The sequence below is a fragment of the Prionailurus viverrinus genome, chromosome D2 (genome assembly GCF_022837055.1).
Source record: "Prionailurus viverrinus isolate Anna chromosome D2, UM_Priviv_1.0, whole genome shotgun sequence".
NCBI lineage: Eukaryota > Metazoa > Chordata > Mammalia > Carnivora > Felidae > Prionailurus > Prionailurus viverrinus.
In genome coordinates, this window is record NC_062571.1 from 30,502,173 (window position 1) to 30,515,199 (window position 13,027).

Sequence of the window (13,027 nt, forward strand, 5' to 3'; positions counted from 1 at the left end):
AAAAAGAGATATTCTTTATGAAATGATCTACCAAAGAGTTTGCTCTGCTCATCTTATTAAAATGTTCTAACATACACATGCAAATTTATTTACAGTAAACTTTTAGACAATCTAGTATAAAACAAGGTTGCCTATAAATGCATTTCTCCCCTCATGCAAAAGGATATTTACACTCGTAAGAAATGTGCTTTGAGGGGAGCCTGGGTGGCTCAGTCAGTTAAATGTCTAACTTCAGTTTGGATCATGATCTCAAGGTTCCTGAGTTCGAGCCCCACCCACATCAGGCTCTGCTGTCAGTGCAGAGCCTGCTTCAGGTCCTCTGCCTCTCCCCTGCTCTCTCTCTCTCTCTCTCTCAAAAATAATAAACATTAAAAAAAAGAAAGAAAGAAATGTGCTTTGAGAACTCACTGGCCCTTGGAGTTCTCTGATTTCCTAAAAAATTCAGTTTTCTGAAGTAGAGGGCCTGCTCTCTGGTGGTTTTGAATTCCAAGGAAACTGATTGCTACACAGGGCTCGAATAAAGTTTGCCGTAAACATCTGTGGGAAATCTGGGGATAATCTTGTAGAGGGGTATTAAATTTGCAGGGCCTGTTGGCTGTTTACCCCCGAAGTGTTAGGTCCCCGTCTGGTAAATGAGGTGAATTCTTTGGCACTTTTTTCCTAAGGAGTCTGGAGAGCTCTAAGGATTGGTAAGCAGGCTGCCTTGCACTTTTTAAGCCCTGGTTTGAATCTAACCCGGGTTAACCTTGTGACCCTGAATTGTTTGTGTGAAATGAAGTGGTGATCTCAGTCTTGCCTGAAGGAAACGCCTTTTACACAGAAATTGGCACTAATTGGTCTCCCTGTTGACAGGCTTCACTGAGAGCCCGTGATTGAGTAGGCAGTGAGAACAGAAACTAAATTACCCCACCTCAGCTCCGCACGTCGCATGTCGGCTGAAGGACACCGAGGGGGAAGCTACCAGTTCTCCCCTCTTCAGCGGCATCGAACATGTAAAGCAACGGACTAGATCGGGGAGGTCTGAAGGCCTGTCGTGTGTGCACTAAGGAATGATCCTTGCCAAACGTCTGGCCCTGTTCTGCAAAGCAGTCTTGGCGCCGATAGGGCTCTCGACCAGGATTCTGCAAACTTTTTTTGTAAAGGGCCAGAGAGGAGACAGAGATAGGTTAGGTTTTGCAGACCATACAGATTTTGTTGGAGCCACTCAACTCGACTGACAAACGCAGCCACATAGCATACGTATGTGAATGCATGTGCCGATCTCCCAACACAACAGTAGGGACGTGAAAAATTGAGTTTTATATACTTTTCACATGTCAAGAAATAGTCTTCCTTTTTTTTTCCTTTCAAGCATTTAAAAATATAAAGATTATCTTTAGCTTACAGGCCATACAAAAACAGGCAGTGGGCCAGATTTGGCCTACCACCCATAATTTGCAACCTCTGCTTTATTTTATTTTATTTTATTTTTAGGCCATAATTCTTTTTTTTAATTTGAGAGAGAGAGAGAGAGAGAGAGAGCAAGTGGAGGAGAAGGGCAAAGGGAGAAAGAAATCCATGTTCAGCAAGGAGCCTGACCTGGGGCTTGGTCCCACGACCCTGGAATCATGACCTGAGCTGAAATTGAAATCAAGAGTCAGTCGCTCAACTTACTGAGCCACCCAGATGCCCCCATAATTCTTTTTTAATTCAAGTATAATTAACATACAGTGTTATACTAGTTTTATTATATTAGAATCAATATAATGATTCAGTAATTCTATACATTTCTCGCTGCTCATCAAGATGTGTGTACTCTGAACCCCCTTTATATCACCCAAAAAATGTGGAACATTTCACAAATTTGTGTGTCATCCTTGCTCAGGGGCCATTCTAATCTCTGTATCATTCCAATTTCAGTATATGTGCTACGGGAGCAAGCACTGCTGACCTCTGCTTCCGACCAAGACTTGGAACTTTCCCTCGCTCCCACGCCAGCTAGTTAGTGACTGAGCTGTGGAACCCTGAGCACTGGCTTAACTTCCGTGGGCCCCGGTCTCTTTATCCAGTGTGTTTTGACAGAATGGGGAGGAACAGAAACAAATGAAACAAAGTTCCTTTTAGCTATATTAGATTTCCTGAGTCTATTCTAGGAGTGTAAGTCAACACAAGCAATGTTATGTATGTGGAATGGAAATTAGTTAAGTTAAAGGAAACACATAAATCTTAATATTCTCAATGTGATTCTTTGTCCTAGTAAGAGGAGCAATGTCACCATCCTGAGAGCAAGACCAAAATTTGTAGCCTCCTATCTCTATTTGAAGGCTCACACCCTTTCTTTTTGTTTTGCCAATGCTATTCTTTTTCTTTCCTGGGTCTTTCTTTCTTTCTTTCTTTCTTTCTTTCTGGTGGGTGGGGAAAGTATGATCCCAGAGTTTATTGGAAAACGGAAATGTTTCTCCTTCAAAGGTGTTATTTTAAAATGTTAATGTTTTGGGGGGGGTGCCTGGGTGGATCAGTTAAGCATCCAACTCTTGATTTCGGCTCAGGTCATGATCTCACAGTTTGTGGGTTCGAGTCCCACATTGGGCTCTGTGCTGAGAGTGTGGAGCCTGCTTGGGATTCTCTCTTTTTGTTGTTTCTCCCTCTCTCTCTTTCTACCCCCCTCTCTCCTCTCTCTCTCTGCCTCCCCTCTCTTGTGCACATATCCTCTCTTTCTCAAAATAAATAAATAAACTTAAAAAATTGTTAGTGTTTTTGCAACTTATTGGCAAGTATATTTTATAAGCTCTCTGCTACCGGATATACCTTATTGTAGGAGGTGATGACGGAGGGTTAGTAATCATTTTTACTGAAGATCAGAAAAGAAAATCACCAAACAGCTTACCCAACACGCTGATTTTTTTTAAGGTGGAAGTATTTTCAGAACATATTCATTTCTTCATAAATCACATTCATGTATCCCTTTGTTTTTCCTTTTGTTCTTTGTATCAAATACCCCGTCAAGTGTTCAAATTTCTCATAATTGTTTCACATTTGGTTTGTTCAAATTAGGATCCAAGTAAGGTCTACACTAGCCATTGCATTAGTTGATAGCTCATTCTTTTTACTTTATGCTCTTCCCCTGCTTTGTTTTTCTCACCATAAATTTGTTATGAAGGCTCTGATTTTTTTTTTTTTTTTTTTAGTTTTCTTACTTATTTTTGAGAGGGAGAGAGACAGAGCATGAGCAGGGGAGGGGCAGAGAGAGAGGGAGACACAGAATCTGAAGCAGGCTCCAGGCTCTGAGCTGTCAGCACAGAGCCAGAAATGGGGCTCAAACTCACAAACCAGGAGATCATGACCTGAGCCCAAGTAGACGCTCAACCAGGAGCCACCCAGGAGCCCCAAGGCTCTGATGTTTTGAAAAACACTAGATTGCAAGCTATCTGAGTGAATGGAAATGTTTCTTCCATCTTCGTGTCTTCCTCTTTATTTTAAACATTTTGAGAGAGAGAGAGAGCAGGGGAAGGGCAGAGAGAGAGAGAGAGAGAGAATCCTACACAGGCTCCGCACTGTCTGCTCAGAGCCTGACCCTACAAACCATGAGATCATGACTGGAGCCGAAATCAAGAGTCGGAAGCTCAACGCTCAGCCGACTGAGCCCCCAGGGCACCCCTGTGTCTTCCTCTTTATTAACCAAAGCAGCACCTGGGATTTAGCAGGCTCAATAAGTTTTTTTTTTCTTTCTTTTTTTCCTTATTTTTGAGAGCAGGAGAGAGGGGGGAGAGGGAAAGAGAGAGAGGGAGACAGAGGATTGGAAGCAGAATCCATGCTGACAGCAGAGAACCCGATGTAGGGCGCAAACTCACGATGCTTAACCAACTGAGCCGCCCAGGCGCCCCAAGTACTTTTTCTTGTTGTATTATAGGTACTTCTACAAAGCCTCCTGTTCTATTTGGATGCTCTAGTGAACGCTGAATGAAGTGCATCCATGCAGCCCCAAACCAGGGTTGGTTAGCACCGACTTGAACATGCAGTCCTTCCGTATCACACTGTTGTTCTTTAACCATCTTGTTCAGAGAACCATTGTCTGGCTTTTGAGCCATGCTGGGGTTGGCGGGGCGGGGGGCGGGGGGGGCGGATTCTAGAAGGTACAGATGAACATGAGGTAATCCTGCATTCCTGTTAAGAAGCTTAAACAACTGGTAACAGGTAGCTTGTGAGAAGGGACAAAGTAACAGTTTGTTCCCCAATCCAAGACAATTTCAGTGTGTGACAGAAAAGACAGCATCTTTTCTCCCTTCCCTTCATACGAAAGCAAAGAAGAGGGGCACCTGGGTGGCTCAGTCAGTTAAAGCTCTGACTTCAGCTTAGGTCATGATCTCATGTTTCGTGGGTTCGAGCCCCACATCAGGCTCACCACTGTCCTCGTGCAGCCTGCTTGGGATCTTCTGTCCCCCTCTCTCCCTGCTTCTCCCCCACTTGCACTTTCTCTCTCTCTCAAAAAGAAACATTAAAAAAATTAAAAAAGAAAAAAAAAGAAAGTAGAGAAAAGAGACTCCTAGCTACAGGGTAGGGGCCTCACTGGAAACAGAGTTCCTTTGAGATCTGGGCATCTGGAGTGCGGCCAACTCATTTTTGAAGGGATTTGCATGGAAATAATGGATATGAGGCCCAGCTTTATACCCTGTGCTGTAATAAAACTAAAGAGAAGTGGTTTCTCCTTTAAAATCCTGAAACTAAGTTTGGCATCTTGCCTTAGGCCTGCATACTTTATTCCTTTTTTTTTTTTTTTTTTTTTTTTAAGGTGTAGGGAAAGAGTTAATTTGATTTTCCATGTTTCAAATAATAAGAATTTTGCTGACTTGCTCTGGTTCCAGGGCACTTCACTGCATGTTTTTTAAACAGGCTGGCGTTGCAGCTTTCCTTCTGGAAGTAATTTTTTCCAGCTCTGAGACCTGCCCTCTGACCCCAAGTTCAATGGGTAAGTGGAATGACAGAGTCTCTTCATTTTGTTTAGAAGGCTTAGTGGCACCGATGGCCCCAGTGCAGGAGAGCCAGCTGCCTTCACTTCTTTTAAAGTAAACATTATTGGGGCCTTAAAAAAAATTTTTTTTTTGGTAAGTATAGAAAAACTCAAAGAAAGAAATAAAAATTGCTTGCAATTCCACCTTCTAGAAATAATCTTTTGTAATATAATGATAAAATTCCAGTTCCCCCTCCCCAAACAAAAATAGGGTTATAGGGGCACCTGAATGGCTCAGTGGGTAGAACATGTGACTCTTGATCTCAGGGCTGTGAGTTTGAGCCCTGAGCCCTACAATAGGGGTAGAGATTATTTAAAAAAAAAAAAAAAAGGATTGGGGCGCCTGGGTGGCTCAGTCGGTTCAGCTTCCAACTTCAGCTCAGGTCATGATCTTGTGGTTCATGAGTTCAAGCCACTCATAGGGCTCTGTGCTGACAGCTCAGAGCCTGCTTTGGATCCTCTGTCCCCCTCTCTGCCCCTTCCCTGCTTTCTCTCTCTCTCAAAAATGAATAAACATTAAAAAAAAATATTATGAGGGTGTTTTAAATGTTTTCTGAGTGTTAGTTCCTTTAACCAGTGGGGAGGGGCAGAGTGCAGGAAGTTAGTATTGGTTCCTGACAAAGACTCTCCTTGACCAAACTTTGGGTCAGGCTCCTCTAAGCCTTCTTTCCTTTTTTTTTTTTCTTTTTCCTTTTTTTTTTTTTTTTTTTTTTTTTTCAGTAGACTCCACAGCCAAAGTGGGGCTTGAACTCAGGATCCTGAGATAGAGTCAGGTGCTCCACTGAGTCAGCCAGCCAGGTGCCTCTCCTCCAAGCCTTCTTTCTGGATAAGCCTCACCTTTGGGCCCCAAAGTGTCTTCTGCCTGCCCAGTCCAGCCTTAGCCAGAATCCTGCCAAGGTCAGTTTAGTATGAATCCCTGGCCCTTGATATCTGATCAAGTTCTTCACTCCCCACCTTTGATGTGTAAATCCTTGACCTGCCCGTAGCCAGGAGTCCTACTAGGTCAGTTTAGCAAGAAACCCCCTACCCCAGAAGTCTTGTTAGTAATTTTCTATCCACTAACTCCCTCACTCTGCTTCTTGGCTGAAATCCCAACTCCTCTGCTATCTTTGCTTTACAACTCTCTGCTGTCTAGACTTTGCAAAGTTTTGAATAAAGTCTTCCTTACGAGTTTAGCAAGTGTTGGAATAATTTTTTCTTGAACACTTCTCACGTCAGAATCATGGGGCTTCCAATATTCTTAGCCTTTAAGTGTTCCAAACTAAGGATCCTTTTTTCTCCAATATTTATTTCTCGGTTGGCCTCTTGCCATTGGAGAGATAAAGTGGACTGTTCAAAGGCAAATCAGAATCAGCTTTGGGATATCCGGCTCTCAGCCTCTGAATTTGCGTCCCTTAGTGTCTCATTGGACTCAATGACTATTTAAACTACATTTGGGTTTCTATCTTTGGGTGTGAAAGTGGAGTTGTAGCACCAGGAAGCTGGAAGGGACCCTAAGACGTTCTTAGGTTGGCTAAGTACTTTTACTCTCTTTTTAAAGGAAAGGCTACCATGGTCCAGAGTCTTGTATTGTCTGAGTTCAGTGGCTAGAATAATGGAGCTAGAATAATGGAGGTAATTTGTGGTGTGTGTGTGTGTGTGTGTGTGTGTGTGTAAAGAAATGGTATTAAATGCCTTTCCCCTGCCCCCACCTCCTCTTCTCTGCTCTTTGCATCAACACAGTTGCTTAGCAAAGCCTCACATTGCTCCTTGAGAAATACAAACAAAAGTCTCCAGGATTTGTTCTTTCTTTCTTTCTTTCTTTCTTTCTTTCCTTTTTTCTGCAACAGGGGAAAAAACATGCTGTGGAAGCAGAAATGGTCATAAATAACGAGAAGCCAGACAGAAAATGATTTCTAAATCAGCCTTAGATGTCAAGGCATGATTGTCTTTTTAAAAATTTTTTTAAAAGTTTTATTTATTTTTGAGAGAGAGAGACAGAGTGCGAGCCGGGGAAGGGCAGAGAGAGAAGGAGACACAGAATTCGAAGCAGGCTCCAGGCTCTGAGCTGTCAGCACAGAGCTGGATACTGGGCTTGAACTCATGAACTGCGAGAACATGACCTGAGCCAAAGTTAGCTGCTCAACCAACTGAGCCAGCCAGGTGCCCTAAAGCTTGATTTTCTGAGTTAAGGGGGAGGACCTTCAGCCCGATGAATTTTGGTAGGGAAAAATATTTTGAAGCAGTTCATCAAAACATCATCCTCAGTGTAACATGTGTGCTGTAAACAGACTCCAGAGAAACCACTGCACTCCAAATGTGTGGGTATGGCCTGGGTGTGTCTATTCCTTGAGGCTTTGCCCTGGCGTTGGCTGTTGGATAACCAGGTCTTCCTGTGACTCACCCACAACCCAGAAATGCTTTGGTGTGTGATGACCCCAGGCTAGTGGGAAGCAGCAAAAGTGGAGTTATTCTAGATGGAGTACTAGTTAAACTGGACTTGATGCAAGCAGAATGAATCTACGGCTCAGGTACTGGACTATGTGCTGGGTGACAGAGATGAGTCAGTCAGGAGCCCGGCCCTCCAGGAATCTCAGGTTGCCTGATGAGACAGATAATTAAGTATTACAGCCCTTAACACACAGGGGTTATAAAAGGGTTAACAATGTGCTCCAAGAACAGATGATACCTTGCTGGATTTGTCCCAGGCTTCACGAGCTGAGCTTTGGAGGATATCACCTGGTGGAAAGGGGGAAAGCCTTCCAGGCAGATGGAATAATGTGAGCAAAAACACAGGAAGATGTGCAATTTTGTGTACCCGGAGTACCCCGTCCTTGTGTGGATTGCAGGAGTAGAGCAAAGATAGAAATGGAGATGAAGCTAGAAAGACAGGCTGGGGTTAGAGTGTGAGAAGCATTGAATGCTCTACTCAGGACAGACCCCAGGAAGATATGAGCATCAAATGATCAGGTTTATCTTCCATAGCAATTACAAATGTAGCAGGCATGCTTTTGTTCCTCCTTCAGGTTGTTTTCTGAACCAAATGAAATCTTTTTTTTATGTTTATTTTTGAGAGAGAGAGAGAGAGAGAGAGCATACATGAGGGTGAGGGGAGGGCAGAGAGAGACAGAGGATCTTAAGCAGGCTCTGTGCTAACAGCAAAGAGCCCAATGCAGGGCTTGAACTCATGAACCGGGAGATCATGACCCAAGCTGAAGTCAGATGCTTAACTGACTGAGCCACCCAGGCGCCCCTTGAAAGTATTTTTTGAACAAGTATTTGCACATGGTAATACACAGTGAAAAATAAGCCTTCCTTTGATCTTGTTCCCCATTCCTCTCTCTACAGATGACCCCTGTGATGACCAGCCTCTTATGTACCCTTCCAGAGATTTTCCAGCCAAACATGAATATATATGCCCATTCCCCGCCCCCCCCCATGTTTTAAATGCAAGTAGTGGGTCTACCTTTCTTTTTTACTTCAAAATATATTGGGGAGGGGGTGCCTGGCTGGCTCAGTCAGAAGAACACGTGACCCTTGATCTCAGGGTCATGAGTTTGAGTCCCACGTTGGGTGTGGAGATTACTTAAAAAAATACATCTGGGGGGATGGCACCTGGGTGGCTCAGTCGGCTAAGGCTCCAACCCTTTAAAAAAAATTTTTTTTAAATGTTTATTGATTTTTGAGACAGAGACAGAGCATGAATGGGAGAGGGTCAGAGAGAGAGGGAGACACAGAATCTGAAACAGGCTGTCAGCCCAGAGCCCGACGCGGAGCTCGAACTCACGGACTGTGAGATCATGACCTGAGCTGAGGTCAGACGCTCAACCAACTGAGCCACCCAGGCACCCCAAGGCTTCAACTCTTGATTTTGGTTTAGGTCATGATCTCAGCGTCATGGGATCAGGTCCCTTGTCTGGCTGAGTGTGGAGCCTACTTGAGATTCTCTCCCTCTCTTTCTGCCTGTCCCCTACTCATGCGAGTGCAGGCTCTCTCTCTCTAAATACATACATACATACATACATACATAAAACATCTATATCGATATAGATACAGATATAGCTTTCTGGGATACTGTCTTGTATCAATCAATACATAAAGTTTTGTCTCAATCTTTTTTTTTTTTTTTTTTTTTTAATTTTTGGGACAGAGAGAGACAGAGCATGAATGGGGGAGGGGCAGAGAGAGAGGGAGACACAGAATCGGAAGCAGGCTCCAGGCTCTGAGCCATCAGCCCAGAGCCTGACGCGGGCCTCGAACTCACGGACCGCGAGATCGTGACCTGGCTGAAGTTGGATGCTTAACCGACTGCGCCACCCAGGCGCCCCTGTCTCAATCTTTTTAACTACATAGCATGTTCTTTAGATGTATATATAGTGTTAGAATGACTTTGTTCTTTCTCAGGCATAGATTTCACTGAAAAAAATTATTTAAAAATCCTTTTATCATGAGACTTTTTAGTGTACCTTTTAGTTTGACTACTGTGTCCCTCTTTAAGTGGAGAATGATACCAAATCCATCTTCTAAAAACGTTTCTGTGTCTAGTCTCCAGAGATCGCAAAGACGGAGGGCCCCTGAGAAGATTGTTTCTCTAGTTTTGCCATGTAACACTGGCCATTCAGGTTGGAGACCTTGTTTTCCATGAACTCGTTTTTTAATTTATTTTTGAGACAGAGGGAGACAGAGCGCAAGTTGGGGAGGGGCAGAGAGAGAGGGAGACACAGAATCTGAAACAGGCTCCAGGCTCCGAGCTGTCAGCACGGAGCCCGACGCGGGGCTTGAACTCACAGACCGCGACATCATGACCTGAGCCGAAGTTGGAAGCTTAACCGACTGAGCCACCCAGGCGCCCCTTTCCATGAACTCTTAAGACGTGTTCCATTTGGGAGGAATTTGGGGATATTTGTGAGGTAACTGATCCTTTGGGAAAACAAGTGGATGCATATTTGGCTGTAGTTTAAATTTCTCTCCTTACAGGGAAACCTGGTTGCTCAGCTGGAAGAGCGTGCAACTCTTGATCTCAGGATCATGAGCTTGAGCCCCACACTGGGTGTAGACATTACTTAAATAAATAAACTAGGGGTGCCTGAGTGGCTCAGCTGGTTGAGTGTCCGACTCTTGACCTCGGCTCAGGTCATCATGTCATCATGGTCTTGAGATCGAGCCCAAATGGGGTTCTCTGCTGGGTGTGGAGCCTGCTTGGGATTCTTTCTCTTCCTCTGCCCCTTCCCTCTGCTCTTTCTCTCTCAAAATCTAATTTTTTAAATAAATAAATAAATAAATAAATAAATGAAACAAAATAAAAGTTAATAAATAAACTTAAAATGAAAATAAATACAATTTTCCTCCTTACAGTCTTCCCCCTTGTTTTGTTAATTGGACTAGCTTAAGTAAAATGATAATGGAAATGTCACACATCTGAATGAATGTTTCCACAGTTTAAGACAGTTCTACCTCATAATTTCAGGCCGTGAAACCTCATAGCTGGGTCTACTTCACAGCATCCCTGTAGCTAACAAGGGCCTGATTGTATATTTCCAGTTCAAGTGCTTGGGAGACAGAAGCAAGCTCAGGACAATTTTTCAGACCAGGCGACAGGTCCAGTGAGTCAGGGCATGGTGTCTGGGCTTCCTCATCTAGCCTGGTGTGTGGACAATGTTGGCATCTCTGCTTCACTGTCCATTAGCCTCGTCCTCATAGGCAAATGGCCTAAGCTATCTAAGCTTTCTTTTCCTTTCTTTTTCTCTTCTTTCTTTTTTTTTCTTTCTCTTCCTTCCTTCCTTTTTTCTTTTTTCCTAGCTTTTGTTCTTCTTGTGGAAGGTGTGGCTTAATATTACCCTTTTCAGAGGGTAAAATTTGAGGATAAAATTAGATTGCACATGTAAAACCCTTAGTACAGTTCTAGGCATAGAGTGAGCCGAGAATAAACGAGAATTATCATTACCCTTATTATAATGGAAAAGACACTGTGCCAGATGCTAGAGATAACAGAGACAAAAGTTATAGTTCTCCAGGATGGGAAACACAGCAAGGGTATCCTTGATCCTGCAAGGTTAGGGCTACCATAGAGAGAACTCACCGGAAGAAACAGCCCTCACTGTGGAGCTTATACAAGCATAGGAGTGTAGTTCATTTAGACTCCCTGCTGTATTTACCCATCCATCGCCATCAGAGTCAGAATTCAGATGTGAGATGGTTGTCTCAGGTTTGCATGTTTATTTGAATTGAGAATTGTGTCTGACTCCGGGCACCTGGCTGGCTCAGTCGATTAAGTCTCTGACTTTGGCTCAGGTCATGATCTTGAGGTTCGTAGGTTTGAGCCCCGCGTCGGGCTCTGTGCTGACAGCTCAGAGCCTGGAGCCTGCTGTGGATTCTGTGTCTCCCTCTCTCTCTGCCCCTTCCCTGCTTGCACTCTCTCTCTCTCTCTCAAAAATAAATAAACATAAGAAAGAAAGAAGAAAGAAAAGAAAGAAAGAAAGAAAGAAAGAAAGAAAGAAAGGAAGAAAGAAAGAAAGAAAATTGTGTCTGACTTATTTGTCATAAGGAACCCTGATCAGTGGTTGCCCAACTCCATCTCTTATCACCTGTGTGATCAGGTCGCACTTCTTGATCAAACACGGCTTGCAGTTTCCTCATCTGTAAAAAATATAGAGATATTGGGGCGCCTGGGTGGCTCAGTCGGTTGAACATAAGATTCCTGGTTTTGGCTCAGGTCATGATCTCCTGGTTAGTGAGATCGAGCCCGCATCTGGCTCTGCACTGACAGTATGAAGGCTGCTTGGGATTCTCTCTCTCTCCCTTTCTCTGCACACCCCCGCCATCTCTGTTTCTCTCAAAATAAATAAGTAAACTTAAAAATATATAGAAATACTAACAGTAGTTAACACAGAGTTGTGAAATTAATGCCCCCAGCGTATAATGTTCAATAAATGTTAGCTATCATCATTTAATAACATCATCTATCATTACAAAAGTGATTTACAAGAAGCAGGGTATAGATGATCTCCGATTATTATGGTTGTTATTGATGATTGATGAGCTGAGGGAGCGGAAAGTCTGGAATGACCCCCGGGGTCTGGCCAAGCATCCCTCCTCCCTCTTATAGGGCCAATTTCTAGTAGTAATAACAAACGCCCTACCTCTCATTAACCTGTCTTTCCTCCAGGAGCTCTCACCCAGTGCCCCAGTCAAGGTTCCAGCCTCTATCCTCAGCGTATGAGCTGGACCACCTCACTCAGAGGCTCTGGCTAGAGCCTGATAGATCACAAGCCCCTCTCCCTTCAGTCCCGGGAGCTCCTGGGACAAGACGGGTTCTCAGTCTTTTGGGAATGCCCGGAGCCGAGACAAGGCTGAATTCCACGGACTTCGCCACTGAGCCTCGCCAATCGGGGTGGCACCTCTGGAACACTTTACATCCCTCACCACCTAAGTGTATAGGATATCCGGGGGTTGGGGGGGGTGGGGAGCTAGATCCCAGACCTCAGAAATTCATGTGTAGAAAGAATTTTAGAATTCTTAGATTTCAGTTCCAGCTCTTCATTTTACAGGGCAGTAAACGGAGGCTCGGAGACAAGGGAAGTAGCGAGCAAAACAGCAGACCGAGACTCAAACCTGGGTCTACAGACTCTCGGGCCCGAGCGAGGTCCTTGACACCCGCGGGTTGTCCCTGGTCGCCTCTCTCACTAGGAAGGATCCCAAAGCCAGGGAGATGGCGGCCACTCCGGTCGGCTCAGCTCTGGGGACCAACTGGCCGTGCTACTCGCGCCGCGGTTGAAAGAGGCTCTCGGGGGCTGCGGCGGCCCCCGCAGGACTTGGAAAAGCCCCAGCGCGGCCCCCCCGCCCCGGGGTAGGGGAGCTCTCGGTTGCCCCGGGAGCTGGGAAGTGCAGAGAGACACGGGGGTGGGGGAGGCAATGGGGGGCAGGGCGGCGGAGTCCTGCCTGGGGTGGAGCAAGTACTGGTAACTCAGCCCTTGGAAACCCCCATTGGGCGCCGGCGGTCGAGGACCGTGGCCGCTCCCAGGCCTCGCGTCCTGCCCCACCCCCCGACCCGCCGAGCACAGC

At 44.9% G+C, this 13,027-nt stretch overlaps 1 non-coding gene across 1 annotated transcript; it reads right to left on the minus strand.

Moving 5' to 3' along the window:
- Nucleotides 1-1,819: 1,819 nt before the first annotated feature.
- On the minus strand, nucleotides 1,820-1,923 carry LOC125148493 (U6 spliceosomal RNA). The gene has a single exon (XR_007145575.1). It is a non-coding gene; the product is annotated as a U6 spliceosomal RNA (small nuclear RNA).
- Between the last annotated feature and the right edge of the window lie 11,104 nt (nucleotides 1,924-13,027).